Source organism: Tachyglossus aculeatus, chromosome X4, assembly GCF_015852505.1.
Source record: "Tachyglossus aculeatus isolate mTacAcu1 chromosome X4, mTacAcu1.pri, whole genome shotgun sequence".
Classification (NCBI taxonomy): domain Eukaryota; kingdom Metazoa; phylum Chordata; class Mammalia; order Monotremata; family Tachyglossidae; genus Tachyglossus; species Tachyglossus aculeatus.
In genome coordinates, this window is record NC_052098.1 from 21,261,057 (window position 1) to 21,279,460 (window position 18,404).

Below are 18,404 nucleotides of genomic sequence, written 5' to 3' on the forward strand. Positions count from 1 at the left end.
ATACCGACTACACGGGAGAAAGTGGCGGTGGCAATGTCAGTTTACACCCCTCCGCTTTGAGGTGTTTTCTAGGCAGCCCGAGATTTTCTTTTATTTTTTCCTGAGTCGCTTACTTTGGAAGGCAGGAAGGAAAGGAAAGTATTCAGTTGTAATCCTGGTCATTTTTTAAAAAAAACATGCCTCTTGATTGTACATTGTTGGAGATGCAGTGCTCTCCAACTCCTATGAAGTGCACTACAGAACCTTTTCTTTTTGACACGGACCCAGTTTTATCAATACAAAAGCCCTTGATCCCAAGTACAGCTTTCTCGTGAAGGACCACTGTATCCACTCCCCAATGCTCCACGTTTTTCATTTTCACTGAGCCTTCGGTATGTTGAAAACGGCACAGTGGAAGGCAAAAAATAGGCAAATTCAACTAACGGAATTTACGTTACCCATCTCCTCCCTCTGGCCTGGAACTCTTTCCCCCTTCATAAAGGACGGACCACCACTCTCCCCATCTTCAAAGCCCCATTGATATATCTCCTCCAAGAGGCCTTCCCCAACTAAGCCCTCATTTCCCCATTCCCTCTCCCTGCTTCATTAAGGGAATCAGAAGGACGTGGGTTCCGATCCCAGCTCCCCCGCCTTGCCTGCTGTACGATCCTGGGCAAGTCACTTAACTCCTAGGTGCTTCAGTTACCTCATCTGTAATATGCGGATTGAGTCCGTGAGACTTTGTCCAACCTGATTATCCAACCAGTGCTCTGTACAGTATCCGGCACATACTGGAAGCACTTAAATACCAATTAAAAAATCATCAACGCACTTGGATCTGTACCCTCCGAGCACGCTCCTTCCCACAGCACAAACGCACACATTCCTAATTCATTTCAATATCTGTTTCCCCGTTATACACTCTTCGGGGACAAAGAATGTGTCTACGAACTTTCTTATATTGGACTGTCCCAAGCTCTTTGTGCTCTGCACACAGTAAGCATTCAATAATAATAATAATAATGGCATTTATTAAGTGCTTACTATGTGCAAAGCACTGTTCTCAGCGCTGGGGAGGTAACAAGGTGATCAGGTTGTTCCATGGGGGGCTCACAGTCTTAATCCCCATTTTACAGATGAGGTAACAGAGGCACAGGGAAGTTAAGTGACTTGCCCAAAGTCACACAGCTGACAATGGGCGGAGCCGGGATTTGAACCCATGACCTCTGACTCCAAAGCCCAGGCTTTTCCCACTGAGCCCCGCTGCTTCCTTATAAATACCACTGCTTGGTTGATTTTATTAGGATAGAGAGTTAAAGGATAAAGCCGACTCTTACTGTTCTCTGCCACCTCTCCTACCCTCTTCTTCCTGTTGCAGACTCCAAGCTCTCTTTAAAATGACAAACTAAAGCAGATATTCTTGGTTTTAATCCTTACATGTTTGCACCAGGACGTCCATTTATTTCCACACTGTGCCTGCTGTGATTTTTGAATGACACTGGAAGATTGGCCAGTAATCCTATGCCCCCTATGCACTTCGACAGGAAGCACTACACTTTAAAAATCAAGTTTCTAAACTAAGTTTAGCTTTCTACCGAGTTTGGGGATAGGGAGAGCCTAGTATGGCTCCTCCTTGTGTTCTCTTTGTCGACATCACAGTGTGAATAAGAAATAAATCTGTTACTTTCTCTATATAAGCTCCTAAACTAGACCTAGGCAGCCAATCTTGGATTTCACTTTTCAGTGAATTTTCCTTCTATCCTTGATTTAAGTATATGGATAATGCTGATGTGTGTGCATCTCAAGAGGCTAATGCACAACCAGCAATCACAATTGTCTTGGATCCTTTGAGAAGCAGTGTGGTCCTGGGACTCAGAAAGATCTGGATTCTAAACCCAGCTCACCACTCGACTGCTGTGTGACCTTGGGCAAGTCACTTCACTTCCCTGTGCCTCAATCACCTCGTCTGTAAAACGGAGATTAAGACTGTGAGCTCCATGTGGGACAGGGACGGTGTCCAAGCTGATTAGAGAAGCAGCGCGGCTCAGTGGAAAGAGCCCGGGCTTTGGAGTCAGAGGGCGTGGGTTCAAACCCCGGCTCCTCCAATTGTCAGCTGTGTGACTTTGGGCATGTCGCAGCTTCTCTGTGCCTCAGTTACCTCATCTGTAAAATGGGGATTAAGATTGTGAGCCCCCCGTGGGACAAGCTGATCACCTTGTAACCTCCCCAGTTCTTAGAACAGTGCTTTGCACATAGTAATTGCGTAATGTCATTATGATTATTATTATTATTAACTTGCATATTTCCCAATGCTTACAACATTGCCTGCGTAGTGGATAGAGCATGGGTCTGGGAATCAGAAGGTCAGGGGTTCGAATCTTGGCTCTTCCACTTGTCTGCTATGTGGCCTTGGACAAGTCACTTAGTTTCCCTATGCCTCAGTTACCTCATCTGTTAAATGGAGATTAAGACAGTGAGCCCCACGTGGGCCATGGACTCTGTCAAACCTGATTTGCTCGTATCCAACCCCAGTGTTTAATACAGTGCCTGGCACATAGTAAGTGCTTAAAGGCCATAATATTATTGGTACATAGTAAGTGCTTAACATTCATTCATTCAATCGTATTTATTGAGCGCTTACCATGTGCAGAGCACTGTACTAAGCGCTTGGGAAGTACAAGTCGGCAACATGTAGAGACGGTCCCTATAATAATAATAATAATGATGATGATGGCGTTTATTAAGCGCTTATTATGTGCAAAGCACTGTTCTGAGCACTGGGGAGGTTACAAGGTGATCAGGTTGGCGCACGGGGGGCTCACTGTCTTCATCCCCATTTTACAGATGAGGTCACCAATGCAATTTGCTGGGCACATAGTAAGCTTTTAAATGCCACTTATTATTGTTGTTATTACTACTTTGTTGCCATTGAACAGTGAGCATGACACTGCCAATCAGTATTGGAACTGATGCACTTGCTCAGGAAGGCAGGGAGGTCCACATCTCCTTTGTACTTTACCTTTTTGTAATTGTCCTTTGTTTTCAAGGTGACATTACTAATGGCGGGATCCTATTCTTATGTGAGAATGAGGCTGATACTCACTCATTCAATCGTATTTAGTAAGCGCTTACTGTGTGTAGAGCACTGTACTAAGCGCTCTTCAGTGCCATCTATTTTTGAGCCTGCCACTTGGAATGCTGATCTTCAGAACTCTTTTGATCAAGGAAGGCATGTCCTCTCCTGATTGCTGACCTCTCTGCTGCGGTAGCCTCCCCATAAATAGTAATAATTGTGGCATTTGTTAAGCGCTATGTGCCAGGCGCTTTACTAAGCACTGGGGTGGGCACAAGCAAAGCAGGTTGGACACAGTCCCTGTCCTGCATGGGGCTCACAGTCTGAATCCCCATTTTACAGATGAGGTAACTGAGGCACAGAGCAGTGAAGTGACTTGCCCGAGGCCACACAGCAGACAAGTGGCGGAGCGGGATTAGAACCCGTGACCTTCTGAATCCCAGGCCCGGGCTTCAGCCGCTTTGCCATGCTGCTTCCCACGGCTGCTGCTAGCTCCTTCACCATGCTGCTTACCGATGGTCCTCTGCTATAGTGTATTGTTTGATACTGTGCTTTACGACATCGTTTAACTCATTCATTCCGCGTTCCTTTCAATTCCCTATGCAACATCTGCTTGTAAATCCTGTTATCATCCATCTGCCACATATGCTCCATTCGGTAAAGCCGAGTTGCTTTGAGACTTCCTTTAATGGCGGTGAGCTGATAAAGCTCAAACTGTTTATGTAGGTTTCAAAAATTAGTCTTTCACTGAACAATTGAAATGTGATAGCCACGGGATCCTTCCCTCCTCTCTGGGATCTATTTTCTGCACCGAAGTTCTACATTCCAGGAACTGTGTTAGTAATCTTGTCCCACCATTCGATGTTGAATATGGTTCCTGGATGACACCGTTGAAATTTATCAACATGCCATCTCCGAGTCTCACAGGCATTTAGAAGACTGGACACCGCCACAGCTTTATGGACCTGCAACTTCTAGACTGTGAGCCCGTTGTTGGGTAGGGACCGTCTCTATATGTTGCCGATTTGTACTTCCCAAGCGCTTAGTACAGTGCTCTGCACACAGTAAGCGCTCAATAAATATGACAATGAATGAATTTACATTGGAGCACCATGTTGACACACTGTCAATCTGCCCCAAACTCCATGCTGTTCTTTTACATTCTGCTTTATACTTCTTTTTCTAACTGCATAGCTGAGAAGCAGCACAGCCTAGAGGATAGAGCACGGGCCTGAGTGTCAGAAGGACCTGGATTCTAATCCCAACTCGGCCACTTGTCTGCTGTGTGACCTGGGACAAATCACTTCACTTCTCTGTGGCTCAGTTACCTCACCTGTGAAATGGAGATTAAGCCTGTGAACCCCATGTGGGACAGGAACTGTGTCCAACCCAATTTGCTAGTACCCACCCAAGCGCTTAGTACATTGCCTGGAACATGGTAATCACTTAACAAATACCACAATTATTACCATCATCATCACCGTTGGTACCAGAATTTGTTGACAATGTCACATTCAGTTTTGCTGATGAAAGTTTTTGGTAACGTTTAGGGTTATGCAAGTGTTGGTGTAGGCTATTATGGATGGCAGCAGAAACCAGAAAACAAAAATATTGGTTTTCTTCATCCACATCGTCAGACCATAGTTGCCTTATCGAATACACACAGTGATTCCAAATGATTTGCATCTTCTGCATGTGTCTCAAGGAGACAGCTTATGATATAGCAGTCCCTGGATGACTAACTCAAGAATGTTCATAATGTGTGGAGCTGGAAGGGTTTCCCAGCTGGCCTGAAGCATATTCTGACTTTGGCTTCCAGATTCCTTAACCATTCTCTGGCACAGAATAGTTGAAAAGGATTAGACCTATCATACAGTCCTGCTTGAAGCAGAGAGTGATAAAGAGAGGTCCCGTCAAGGCACTTGCACAACTAGGTCTCAACCAATGACAGTTATGTGGAGCAGCTTAAAGAACTCTTTTAAAAAATTGTTATCTGTTAGGCACTTAGTTTGTGCCAGGCACTGCACTAAATGCTGGGGGAGATGCAAGATAATCAGGTTGGACATGTGAACCCACATGGGGCTCACGGTTTAATCCCCATTTTATAGATGAGGTAACTGAGGCCCAGAGAAGTTAAGTGACTTGCCCAGAGTCACACAGCAGATAAGTGGCGGAGTCAGGATTAGAACCCAGGTCTTCTGGCTCCTAGGTCAGTGCCCTTTCAACTAGGCCATGCTGCAGGGCAGAATAACTTACTTAGCCAATGGTCAGTTGATGGATCAAATACTGTTGGAAATTTGATGAAAACACACCTCCGTAATCGTCTACAAAGTTCCGTCCTTTTTGTACGTAGAGGAGGACGCTCAGAAGTTTTCACCTGCAAGTGAGTGAGCACTCAGCAATGGTTTGAATGTGGATGAGGGTACAGTAGTGTCAGCTGAAGATATTCTGTTCCGCAGACATGGTCTGCTCCCTGACTCCCTAAGAACAATCTGGCGATGTGTGCGCTGGGCACAAGTGAGCCAGATAATAATAATAATGATAATAATGATGATGGCATTTGTTAAGCACTTACTATGTGCCAAGCACTGTTTTAAGCACTGTGGAAGATACGAGGTAATCAGGTTGTCCCACGTGAGGCTCACAGTCTTCACCCCCACTTTAAGATGAGGTAACTGAAGCCCAGAGAAGTGACTCGCCCAAAGTCACACAGCTGACGAGTGGCGGAGCCGGGATTAGAACCCGTGACCTCTGAGTCCCAAGCCCGGGCTCTTTCCACTGAGCCACGCTGCTTCTCTAGCTAAGGGTGTCGGTGGCTCAGAGATAGGGTAACCGGAGGTCCAGGATTCAGCTGCTCTGGCTCCAGGATGGTTCTACTGTTGTACCAGCAACTTACGTGTCCATTTTTAATTTTTTTGCCACTGGACCTCCTGCTATACCTGATTCCTTCCACAGCATCTCCTGCCACCAAGTTCCGGGGTTCAAACGTTCTGCTCATTATGTGCAGGGAATGTACCCGCCAATTCTCCTGTATTGTATTCTTCCAAGTGCTTAGAAGAGTGCTCTGCACATGGTAAGCACTCAATAAATACCACTGACTGACATTCACATCTGCATCTCAAAAGGGAATATAAAGGTTCTGGAGCAATTACAAGGTTCTAGTAAATCCAGACCAATTTGAGTGGAATGGAGCGGACTTCCAGACGGTGGTGTCCACGTGACCTCATCAGAACAAGCTGCAGAACCACATAGTGCATGAGATGTCATGTATGTCTTGGAGGTCTGGATTTTTGGAGTAGTGGAATTGGCCACCCTACTCACAGACATATAGGGGTGCCTTTTGGCACCAAATTCTCAAAGTTTTCTGAAGGACATGCTTTTCTTCTTAATTTGTTTTTCTACTTCTTTCAACCATTCAATTATATTCATTGAGCTCTTCCTGTGTACAGAATACTGTCCTAAGCATTTGAGAGAAAACAATACAGATGTGGTAGACATATTCCCTGCCTACATTGAGCTCACACTCTAGGACAGGCATTAACATGATGAGGATAATAATAATGGTATTTGTTAAGCACTTATGATGTGCCAGGCACTGTACTAAGCACTGGGGTGGATGCAAGCAAATCGGGTTGGACACAGTCCCTGTCCCACATGGGGCTCACAGTCTTAATCACCATTTTACAAATGAGGTAACTAACTGAGGCAAAGAGAAGTCAAGTGAGTCGCCCAAGACCACGCATCAGACAAGTGGTGGAGCCAGGATTAGAACCCATAACCTTCTGAATCCCAGGCCCGTGCTCTATCCACTACGCCATACTGCTTCACTATATGCATTAATATGAATAAATAAATTACAGATATGTGTGTACATAATTGCTGTGGAGCTGAGGGTGGGGGGAATAGAGGGAACAAATCAGGAAGATGCAGAGGGGAATGGGAATAGACAAAATGAGGGCTTATTCAGGGAAGATCTCTTGGATGAAATGTGCCTTCAATAAAGCTTGGAAGTGGGGAGAGTAAAAGTCTGTTGGTTGTGGAGAAGGAGGGTGTTCCAGACCAGAGGCGGGATGTGGGCGACAGGTCGACGGCAAGATAGACGAGGCTGAGGTATAGTGAATAAATTGGCATTAGAGGAGTCAAGTGTGTGGTCTGGATTGTAATAGGAGAGCAGCGAGGTGAGATAGGTGGTTCGAGGCGCTAGAGTGCTTTAAAGAGATGGTAAGGAGTTTCTGTTTGATGTGAAGGTGCCTCAGTGCCACAGTTATTTGGACTTTGATGCATAGTAAGTGCTTAAATATCCTTAAAAAAAATCCAACAGTTCCTTTATGTCCGTATCACTAAGGCTTGTAGACTGTTGAGTGCGTTTCCCAGAATGGAATCGTTTCACAGTTTCCTCTTGTTGCATCCTCAAGGATGGTTAGGTAAAACTGATGGATGTAGTGCAGAATTTTGTATCATTTGACTATTATATGGGGATGGATTGGCCAAAGTAATATCATGGAATCATATTAGGACCCTGATAAGCTCGTTTAATAGCTTACTAAATCCAGGCCTGTTGATAGTGTCAAACTTCGATAAGATGTATGACTACTGTATAACAGTCTTGATGTTGTTCCTTCAAATTCCCCCTTCTAGACTGTGAGCCCACTGTTGGGTAGGGACCGTCTCTACATGTTGCCAACTTGTACTTCCCAAGCGCTTAGTACAGTGCTCTGTACACAGTAAGCGCTCAATAAATACGATTGAATGAATGAATGAACTTCTATCTATATCTGGCATGCAGAAAAGGTCACGTCCTCTGTGACACGCTTCAGGCTAAAGCCATATGGTGAATAGCGGTGGTATAAGGAGTGTAGAGAAAGATAGCAACATGCAGTCAAAAAAGAGTGTGACAGAAACACAGCCCACTGCTTCCTGAGGATGGATCAGCCCCGGTAAACCTTTACAGTTGTTGGGTAAATGATCACCACCCTACTCAGCCTAAGTTCCATGCGTATCAATTTCATAAAACATTCAGGACATATATCAATTTGGTTTTCTCATTGGGTTATCATTCATATTCAGCCAATATTAAAAGTTATATATTTTAAGCGCAAAAATGGAGACAATGGAGTTGGGGAATGGGGATGGGTAGTGGAAGGATGAAAGAAATATATTCTTCCCTCTGTAGCTCCTCAGGGTATGTTTTGGCAGTATAGTATTTACAATAATATTTTTATAGCACAACCTAAGGTGATGAATCATCTTCTCCCTGCTACTCATAGCATCCCCGTGACGAATGCAGTAGATTTTATTAGTCCTAGTTTATAGACAAGAAACTAAGGCCCTGGGACACCCGCTGATAAGTTACAACTAGAATTTGAGTGCTCATTTCCAGGACAGCATTAAGTCTTCTAAATATATAGTTTATTGATAGTTACCAGTGAATTACAATTTCAAAACGATTTTATCAGCCCATAAGTTTTTTTGTTCTTTAAAGACATCACTAAACCCTATTTTTAGAAGAGAACTTTGAGGCAGCAAAATTAGGAGCCCGTCGTTGGGTAGGGACCGTCTCTATATGTTGCCAACTTGTACTTCCCAAGCGCTTAGTACAGTGCTCTGCACACAGTAAGCGCTCAATAAATACGATTGAATGAATGAATGAATAGCAGAGTTGATGAAGACCAGACTGGAAGTCATTAAGGCCATGAAAAGTGATTTTGGTACCTCTAAATTTCTAATTCCTGTTCAATGTAAGAGTCTCTCTTCAGTTAACATAATAAAAGAATTGCCCATTTTTAGAGTGATGTTCCTGACTTTCACCTACCATCACAAGCTAAAGAAAAAATTCCAACTTGAATGGAAATTAAGATATGCAATTATCAGAATATTCTAAATTATAGGGGAAAGTATTTCTGTTTCCAAAGCAGATTTCATTATTAAATGCTTCCGATGTGGTGCACACAGCTCGGGCATTGAGCTGCAGTATAGAGATAGGCTACAGTGCTGTTTTCTATTGATTGTGCTGCTTGGAGACTGTGGCACACAACTATGACAAATGGGCATTCCCGTTAAACTCTTTAGTACAATGGGATATTCCATTAGCCACTGAGCCCATCCCAATCACAGTGAAGCACTGGGTCACTTTTTGCAATGAGCAAGAAGTGAGGGGGAAAAACACAAAGGATACACTCTAATTACCTCTCCCATTTTTCGCCGCGTGCATTGTTAGGCGTATATTACAATTATTTATAATTAATGTATGACAAGCTGTCAGCTAAAATTTAACAGGTGATTTGTCAAGAAGCTCCATTAATGCATACATTAAGAACTGGATTGCTGAGTTATTAGAGAAAATGTTCCTTTGCACTTACATTCTTAAATGGACAATTCTTCCGAGTTCTCAGCAAGTGCTGAAATGAGTACAGTGCTACTACATAAGAGAATGAGTGAATTTTTAGTAAACAACAGCGATCCATTTAGTGAATGCATTGTGGTGACATGTAACTTCTAAATGCTAATTCTCTATCGTGGAAAACTTATTGCATAGTTTATCTTTATCCTGTAAAGATATTATGATTTCTAATAAATATTTCTAGTGATAAATCTTGGTAAAGGTAGAGCCATTTAGAGAGGAAAGTAATTCCAGGGCAGTTATTATTTTGCACTCACTGTTTTTATCTCACTGCATAGATCTTTGTGAAGAAGAAATTAAAACACAAATGTGTTACTGAAGAGTAAGAAGTCACTTGAATGCTGTAATAAATGGTCTATTCGTGCCAAGACAGCCGGAAAAGGTATGGGAGGAGGGACACTGAAAATCTGTTCTAGAGCTCCAGGACCTCCTTGGAAGACGGGGACGTCACAACAAAGAATAATTAGCTAGTCTCTTGGGCAATGATCCAAAGGAGCTTATCTAACTTTCCACAAGTCATCTGAAGTCCAGCCGAAAAGGAAGCACCCCTGGACTAGAACCCCAGCTCTTGGTATGGAATCAATCGGTGGTATTTATTGAGCGCTTACTAAGTGCAGAGCACTGTACCGAGTGCTTGGGAGAGTTCAATACAATAGAATTAGCAAAGTTCCCTACTCATAATGTGCTTACAGTCTAAGTAAAGGAGTTTCTAAGCCTCAGTTCTTCCCTCTCTTTCTTCAAGAAGCTCTCGTCTATTGTACTCTCCCAAGTGCTTAGTACAGTGCTCTGCACAAGGTCAGTATTCAATAAACACCACTGATTGGAACCCTGAAGCCACTAGACTGTTTCCTGAACAGAGATGGTGCAATTATTCCATGCCCCGGGCACCTGTACCAATGCATGGGAAACACTATAGGGACTGTATATGTTGCCGATTTGTACTTCCCAAGCGCTTAGTACAGTGCTCTGCACATAGTAAGCGCTCAATAAATATGATTGATGATGATGATGATGATATGAATTCCTTGACTCCTGGAAACCTACTAAGACTATAAACTGAAGAAGCCGATTAAATTTGTTCCATTTACAGGGGTAAGACATACATGGAAACAAAATAAGGACATTTATTAAGAAAAGTTAAAAATGCAAACATTTCTCTGAAAGGGAGCTAGCTTAGATACTGTAGATTGTCAAATGTAATTAAAAAAAAAACCCCTATGTAGTTGGCTTTTAAAGGAACATATTTGAATTGGCACCTGCAAATGAGGGAGGATTTTAAAAGGTATCATTTACTTTGAAAGGCAATCACATTTATAAAGTGTTTTAATTGAGAGAATAGGCCAAAAAAATATAAAAGAGTAGATCTTATGTTGTGCATTCATTCATTCAATCATATTTATTGAGCACTATGTGCACAGCACTGTACTAAGCGCTTGGGAGAGTACAATACAACAATAAACCGACCCATTCCCTGCCCAAACCCAAAATGATCTTACAGTCTTTGGGTGGGGGGAAGACATTAATATAAATAAATACATTTCAGATATGTATATAAGTGCTGTGAGGCTGGGATGGGAGCAGAACAAAGGGAGCAAGTCAGGGAGATGCAGAAGGGAGTGGGAGAAGAGGAAAGGGGGGCTTAGTCAGGGGAGGCCTCTTGGAAGAGATAACGCCAAGGTTATGGCATTTTATGTGCCTTACACCTACATACTAAGAAAAGCGTCTGATGCAGAATGTTAATGCTTGGTAATTAACAGAAGGCTACTGGATGTCCAATTTCTGAACACGTTTCAAAATTTGGTGGATAAGAAAAGATAGGTAACAGTGCTAACTGTGTGCAGAGCCCTGCAATTACTGCTTGGGAGAGTACATTAAAGCTAGACAATACATTCCTCACTCAAGGAATTTGTAAGATAATGAAGGCATTGAAAATATAAAGGAGTAGGTAAGAGTAAATTCTGATTCATAGTCATATTTCAAGAAAATAAAACTTTGTATCTGCTACCTGAATTCACCTTTAAAATCTTGGCAGCTAAGCAACGATCCAGAACTACGAAATCCTTTTTCAATGGCTTTCATATAGAAGTTCAGAGATGATTTCCAGAATCACTCAGAAGCAAAGATCACAAGAACATTTCAAGTACGTTTCTACACGGGCACATTGAAGTTACGGAACAAACTAGTCCATAGGCCAAAACTAAATTTTTTGCATTATAAAAGCTACATGAAGCATTTTCTACACAACCAAATTCACCAAAAGTGTTTTATTTTGGTCTGGGAATGACAGAAAACAATTGGGAACTTTTGACACATCGATATGACTAATTTGAGTGAATCAATTGTCATTTTGAAGCCCCTCGATAGGAAGGAAAATAAATGGTTTTTATGAAATCCCGTTGCAGCTGTTAACACGATCGGCTTTCCTCCGAGGCATTAGACCCCGGCGGTGGGGATAGGGAGAAGAGGGGGAAGAGGTGATCATGATGATGATCGATCCCATTCCCTCCATCCCTCTCTTTCTCTGCCTTTGAGGTCCTACCTCTATCACCCCTTCCAATGACTGGCCACCATCATCTACTTCCCCCCAGCCTCCACCTCCAAATTTTGGAACCGTTTCGATTCCTTTCTCATGTTCCTTCTCTCCTACCTAGTGGAAAGAGCATGGGCCTAAAAGTCAGAGGACCTGGGTTCTAATCCTGACTCTGCCACCTGTCTATAATAATAACAACAATAATAATAATAATAATAGCATTTGTTAAGCGCTTACCATATGCCAAGCACTGTTCTAAGCACTGGGGGGGATACAAGGTGATCAGGTGTTCCCACATGGGGCTCACAGTCTTAATGCCCATTTTCCAGATGAGGGAACTGAGGCACAGAGAAGTGAAGTGACTTGCCCAAAGTCACAAAGCAGACAAGTGGTGGAGTCGTGATTAGAACCCATGACCTCTGACTCCCAAGCCCGTGCTCTTTCCACTGAGCCACGCTGCTTCTATGTGACCTTGGGCCGTTCACTTAGCTTCCCCTCTAGACTGTAATCGCCTGTGGACAGGGAATATATCTACTAACTCTTTTGTGTTGTTATAGTGTAATCCTTGGGGGGGGGGGGGGGGAAGAGGTGGCCCCGTGGTAGAAAGAATAGAACCCTATCCCACCTTGCCTCATCCGAACATCTAGCTCCCTCTTCACTAGAAATACCAAAATTGGACCTTAGTTGATTTGAGGATTTGAGGTGCTTTGTTAAGCCACCACTAGAATGATCTATTTTAGGGAATTCACCAAACACGAGGATCTCTGTTAATATAGTCGGATTAGCTTAATGGTAGCTGTGACGACCAGTTCCACTGGCCCCCACACTTAAGAGAAGGAGAAGCCAGGAGAGTCACCCCATGTAACACCTAAGCCAAATCAACCAGAGGTAAGGATTGGGGAGGGACAGGTAGGGAAGAAGAAGGAGAACCTCAGCCATCCTGAAACCAGGACACGGGGAGCGCCTATTCTGTGGACCCTGGATGGACACGGAGCACAGGGAGGGATCAGAGAGGCTTCCTGGAGATTAGCACTCCAGAGATACAACTCTGGAGGAGCAAGGCTACCGTCCCTGAGAGGGAGAAGAACGTGAGCCCTGGGACACCTACAGGGAAGTACTGAGAGTCTGGAAGCGAACCGTATTAGATCCAAGGAAAGATAGCTTAACCTGGGTTTGCTTTGGTTGTTATCTCATTCAAAACATATTAAATATCATCCAGATCCCTGAGTCTTGGTGTCTGCCTGTTGTGAGGGCTGAGGGTACCAGAGAGACACATGACTGGGGAGCCACCTGTAAGAGTGCTTTGCCACCTAATTTCTTTAACTCTTCCTTCTATGACCTAATTTCTATTCCTTGAATCATTTGTCACTCTTCTACATGACCTCCATATTTGCTTTTCAAATCCAATGACCAAAACGGGACTTTTTTTTATATTCTCTCACTACTCTCCCCCACCACCCTGAGCCAACCCCAGAACCACTCTCCCACCCTTTCACTAACTGATTCACCAAGCCATAGTCCACCTTTCTTCTGCCTTCTCATCTTTTCCGCCCTTTGATGTCTTAGCTGTGTACTTATGTACTTGTGTGTCTACACTGTAATGGTGATGTTCTTATTTATTCAAATACATTTACCATCTATTCTTTTATTCTTTAACAACTGCTTCATTTGTGACGTTTACTCACATATCACCCCAATCACACCTGGCCTTCTAGGGCAGGTAGAGCATCTTTTTGTTATTTTATATGTTCCCCAGGTACCTATTACCATGCACAGTATGCAGTAGATGCTCAATAAATACTGATGATGATAATAATTGTGAGGATAGTCTAGAGTAGAATAGTTGCCGAAATGCGAGAGAGAGAGAGAGAGAGAGAGAGAGAGTCAGCCCAATTCCCCTGAATTGAAGGGGAGGAGAAAAGCAGGGAAGCCATGGAAGCCCCTGTCCCAAGGTAATCATCTCCTGGTTCCCTCATCCTCAGCAGGCCTGCCATCTCTTATGAGAAGCAGCGTGGCTCAGTGGAAAGAGTACGGGCTCTGGAGTCAGAGATCATGGGTTCAAATCCCGGCTCCGCCACTTAGCTGTGTGACTTTGGGCAAGTCACTTAACTTCTCTGCGCCTCAGTTACCTCATCTGGAAAATGGGGATTAAGACTGTGAGCCCCCCGTGGGACAACCTGATCACCTTGTAACCTCCCCAGCGCTTAGAACAGTGCTTTGCACATAGTAAGCGCTTAATAAATGCCATCATTATTATTATTATTATTATCATCTCTCCTCTCCCTCTCCCCTTAGCCCAGAGCCTCTCCAGACAGAGGGGGTGATCTATCAGTGAATTCCCTGAGTTCCGGCTTTAACAGGACTCAAACCAGTGGGGCTGCCCCAAATATCCCCAGAGCGATGGCTTTTCCAACAGAGTGGGAGCAAGGTTAAGGGCAGTATTTTAAAGATTTTTAAGGAAACATTATGGGGTCAGGAAAGTTCCAGTTGGGAATTTTTCTTTCAGTACCCTATCTGGTTACTTGAAATAGTCTGACCAAATCAGATCTGATCTCAAGCAAATAGTATCTCTGTTGCCCAGGTAAGACTATTTATTTATCTCTGTTGAAAAAAAAAAAAAGAATCAATTCCTGACAATGAAGTATTTTAACCTAGTAAAGGGTGGTGGGAGGAAGAATGAAAACGACAAATCCACCTCATTGAAACCAACTGATTTAGATCACGCCTGATGACAAGTTTCAAAATTATACCACAAGTTCTGTAAAAGAAGATATTACAATTTTTCAATTAATTTTTTTGTTTTTCAAGGAGAAAAAAATGCCTCTCAGTTACGATAAGACAAAATTATTAATTTACAGTCAGAACAGATGTCTTTTTAGGACATCACTATGCTGTTCCAAATGAAGATCCTGTATATCCTAGAGATACAGGAAATGATTCAATCTGTTTTCTTGAAAGTAACTCAGTGTTTAAGTCTCTGAGATGATTTTCTGTTTGTTCTAAAGTAGGACATCTTTTCCTCCGGGTGAGGAGTTGCGCTGTCTGAGGGTGGATTTGGCAAACTGAAATTTAGAACTAGTTCATATCTAAAGCTTGGGCTGGAAAAATCACATTACCTTCCTGCCTCCATTCTCCATCTCTAAATGGGAGTACCGTTTTAATTGTTCAGAAGAATTTTGTTTCAGAGATGAATTATGTCAGTTATCATAAAAGAAACAAAGATAGACTCACAGCAGCTTTAATTATTTTAGAGGGTGAGAATTCATGCGAGCATGCCATTGGAAAGGTCAGGAAAAGCTCTGGAAACCAAAGGTGAAATGTGACACAAGAGATCAGCATCCTGATTCAACTATGTTTGAACTTTTTGAGAAAGAGATAGACTTAAGGTGGAATGGCCAGATTGAGGGAAAACATTAGAAAGAAACCGCAGTTGATGTTGCTAGGGTTAGACTCCCTTAGACAGCACATCTCAATGTTTTCTCAACCCATGAACGTTCAGGCTTCAGCCATTTCAAGGGGATAATAATAATAATAATAATGGCATTTATTGAGCACTTACTATGTGCAAAGCACTGTTCTAAGTGGGTAGTGATGGAACTTCCCATCCAGAATGACACAGCCTCAGTCTTGAGATCCTTTCCCACTGGACTGTAAGCTCCTCGAGGGCAGGGATTGTGTCTACCAACTCTCCTGTATTGTACTTTCCCAAGTGCTTAGTACAATGTTGTGCCCAGAGCAAGCGCTCAACAAATGCTACTGATCGGCTGACTTCAGTACTGAAAAGCTGCAGAGAATTGACTGCGGTGCTCATGCTTTTCGCAGAGCTATTCACACCCTCATTTTCCTGCCAATCGCATTCCTGCTGGGTAATGTTGGTATTTGTTAAGTGCTTACTATGTGCCAAGCACTGTTCTAAGCGCTGGGGGGATATAAGGTAATCAAGGTTGTCCCACGTGGGGCTCACAGTCTTCATCCCCATTTTACAGATGAGGGAACTGAGGCCCAGGTAAGTTAAGTGACTTGCCCAAAGTCACACAGCTGACAAGTGGTGGAGTCGGGATTCGAACCCATGACCTCTGACTCCCAAGCCCGGGTTCTTTCCACTGAGCTACAGGAGGGAAGACGGGCGTGGAGTGCAGTGAGAAAGTAGGCAAGCAGGGGTGCTGCACACCGCATGTTCCACGTTCAGTCTTTGCCTATTTTTAGTAGTTATAAGCAGAGCAGGACTAGAACCCAGGTCTCATGAATTCCAGAGCAGTGCTCTTTCCCATGGGTATGCTTCTTCCTAGGTGCATACCTATAAACAGTGAGAAGCAGCGTGGCTCAGTGAAAAGAGCCCGGGTTTGGGAGTCAGAAGTCATGGGTTCTAATCCTGGCTCCGCCACTTGTCAGCTGGGTGACTTTGGGCAAGTCACTTCACTTCTCTGTGCCTCAGTTACCTCATCTGTAAAATGGGGATTAAGACTGTGAGCCCCACATGGGACAATCTGTTCACCTTGTATCCCCCCAGTGCTGAGAACAGTGCTTTCCACATAGTAAGCGCTTGACAAATACCATCGTTACTATTATTATTATTATTATTAACCATATTATCTCTGCTGAAACTGAATTTCATCCTGGAATTTAACTTATTTCTTGGAATCTAAGGAAGTGGTCCTGACCAATCCTTGCGGGTCTTCCAACTCTATTATAGTGTCCTCTCCCAGGCATGTTGTACAGTGCTCTGCAAACAATAAGTGCTCAATGAATATGACTGATTGACGGCCTATTATGGTACTTGTTATGGTACTTGTTAAGTGCTTACTATGTGCCAAGCACTGTTCTAATCACTGGGGTAGATACAAGGTAATCAGTTTGGACACAGTCCCTGTCCCACATGGGGCTTACACTCAATCCCCATTTTACAGATGAGGGAACTGAGGCACAAAGAAGTTAAATGACTTGCCCAAGGACACACAGCAGACAAGTGGTGGAGCCGCGATTAGAACCTAGGTCCTTCTGACACCCAGGCCCGTGCTCTGGCCACTAAATGCATAAAATAATAATAATAATAATGGCATTTATCAAGCGCTTACTATGTGCAAAGCAGTGTTCTAAGGGCTGGGGAGGTTACAAGGCTGTCCCACGGGGGGCTCACAGTCTTAATCTCCATTTTGCAGATGAGGTAACTGAGGCACAGAGAAGTTAAGTGACTTGCCCAAAGTCACACTACCAACAATTGGCAGAGCTGGGATTTGAACCCATGACCTCTGACTCCAAAACCCGTGCTCTTTCCACTGAGCCACGCTGCATAATGAGAATAAAGACTTCACACTATATTTTCTCTCTTCTCTTTTGCTTTTCCATTTTCATTGATGAAAAACATTCCATCGCTTTCAAAAAGGCCCTGGATATTGGTACATGGATAAGCAGTCTTGTAACTGACATATGGCATACAATGTAAATTGAAAACATGAGCAGTTTGGGACAACCTCCCCAATCAGGAAAGACACCCTGAAAAACTATTTAATCTATTAAATACAATTAATAGGGAAGCGGCGTGGCTTAGTGGAATCAGAGAACGAGAGTTCTAATCCCGACTCCGCCACTTGTCTGCTGTGTGACCTTGGGCAAGCCATTTCACTTCACTGGGCCTCAGTTACCTCATTTATAAGGGGATTAAGACTGTGAGCCCCATGTGGGACAAACATCATCATCATCATCATCATCATCATCAATCGTATTTATTGAGCGCTTACTGTGTGCAGAGCACTGTACTAAGCGCTTGGGAAGTACAAATTGGCAACACATAGAGACAGTCCCTACCCAACAGTGGGCTCACAGTCTAAAAGGGGGAGACAAAACCAAACATACTAACAAAATAAAATAAATAAAATAGATATGTACAAGTAAAATAAATAAATAAATGAATACAGTAATAAATATGTACAAACATATATACATATATACAGATTAACTTGCATCTACCCCAGTGCTCGGCACATAGGAAACGCTTAACAAATGTCATAATTATTATCATCATCATTAGTGTGTGTATGTCTGTGCACACATGCATACATACAGTGTGTAGAGGTGAGGCTAGTAAGACCCAATGAATGCACTGAATTGAAACGTATACCTAAAGGTAACTGAAGCATCTATCAAAAAGCAAATAGGTAAATTCAGAGAACCATCTGCCTTATGGTTTAAAGGCAAAAAAACCCCCCAAAGATACCACCAAAAGGCCTAAAAGAATAAATTAGTACCTAGACCTGTAGCTTTTTAAAAATGCGGACAGCCAGTTCTTGTTGATAACAAGAAGCATGCAATGTGCCCGCAAAAACTTTTGTATAAGGTACTTGTTGCGTCGGCTTAAGTTGCTTGGAGAGTTTACGGTATTCTAACCTTGGCTGGCTGAAGTAGAGATCCATGAAGCTTTATGC

The 18,404-nt window shown here is 43.2% G+C and overlaps 1 protein-coding gene across 40 annotated transcripts in view; it reads right to left on the reverse strand.

The window, feature by feature from the left end:
* Positions 1-18,404, reverse strand: part of PTPRD (protein tyrosine phosphatase receptor type D) — a 1,852,740-nt gene that overhangs the window by 555,222 nt on the left and 1,279,114 nt on the right. The window lies entirely within an intron of this gene.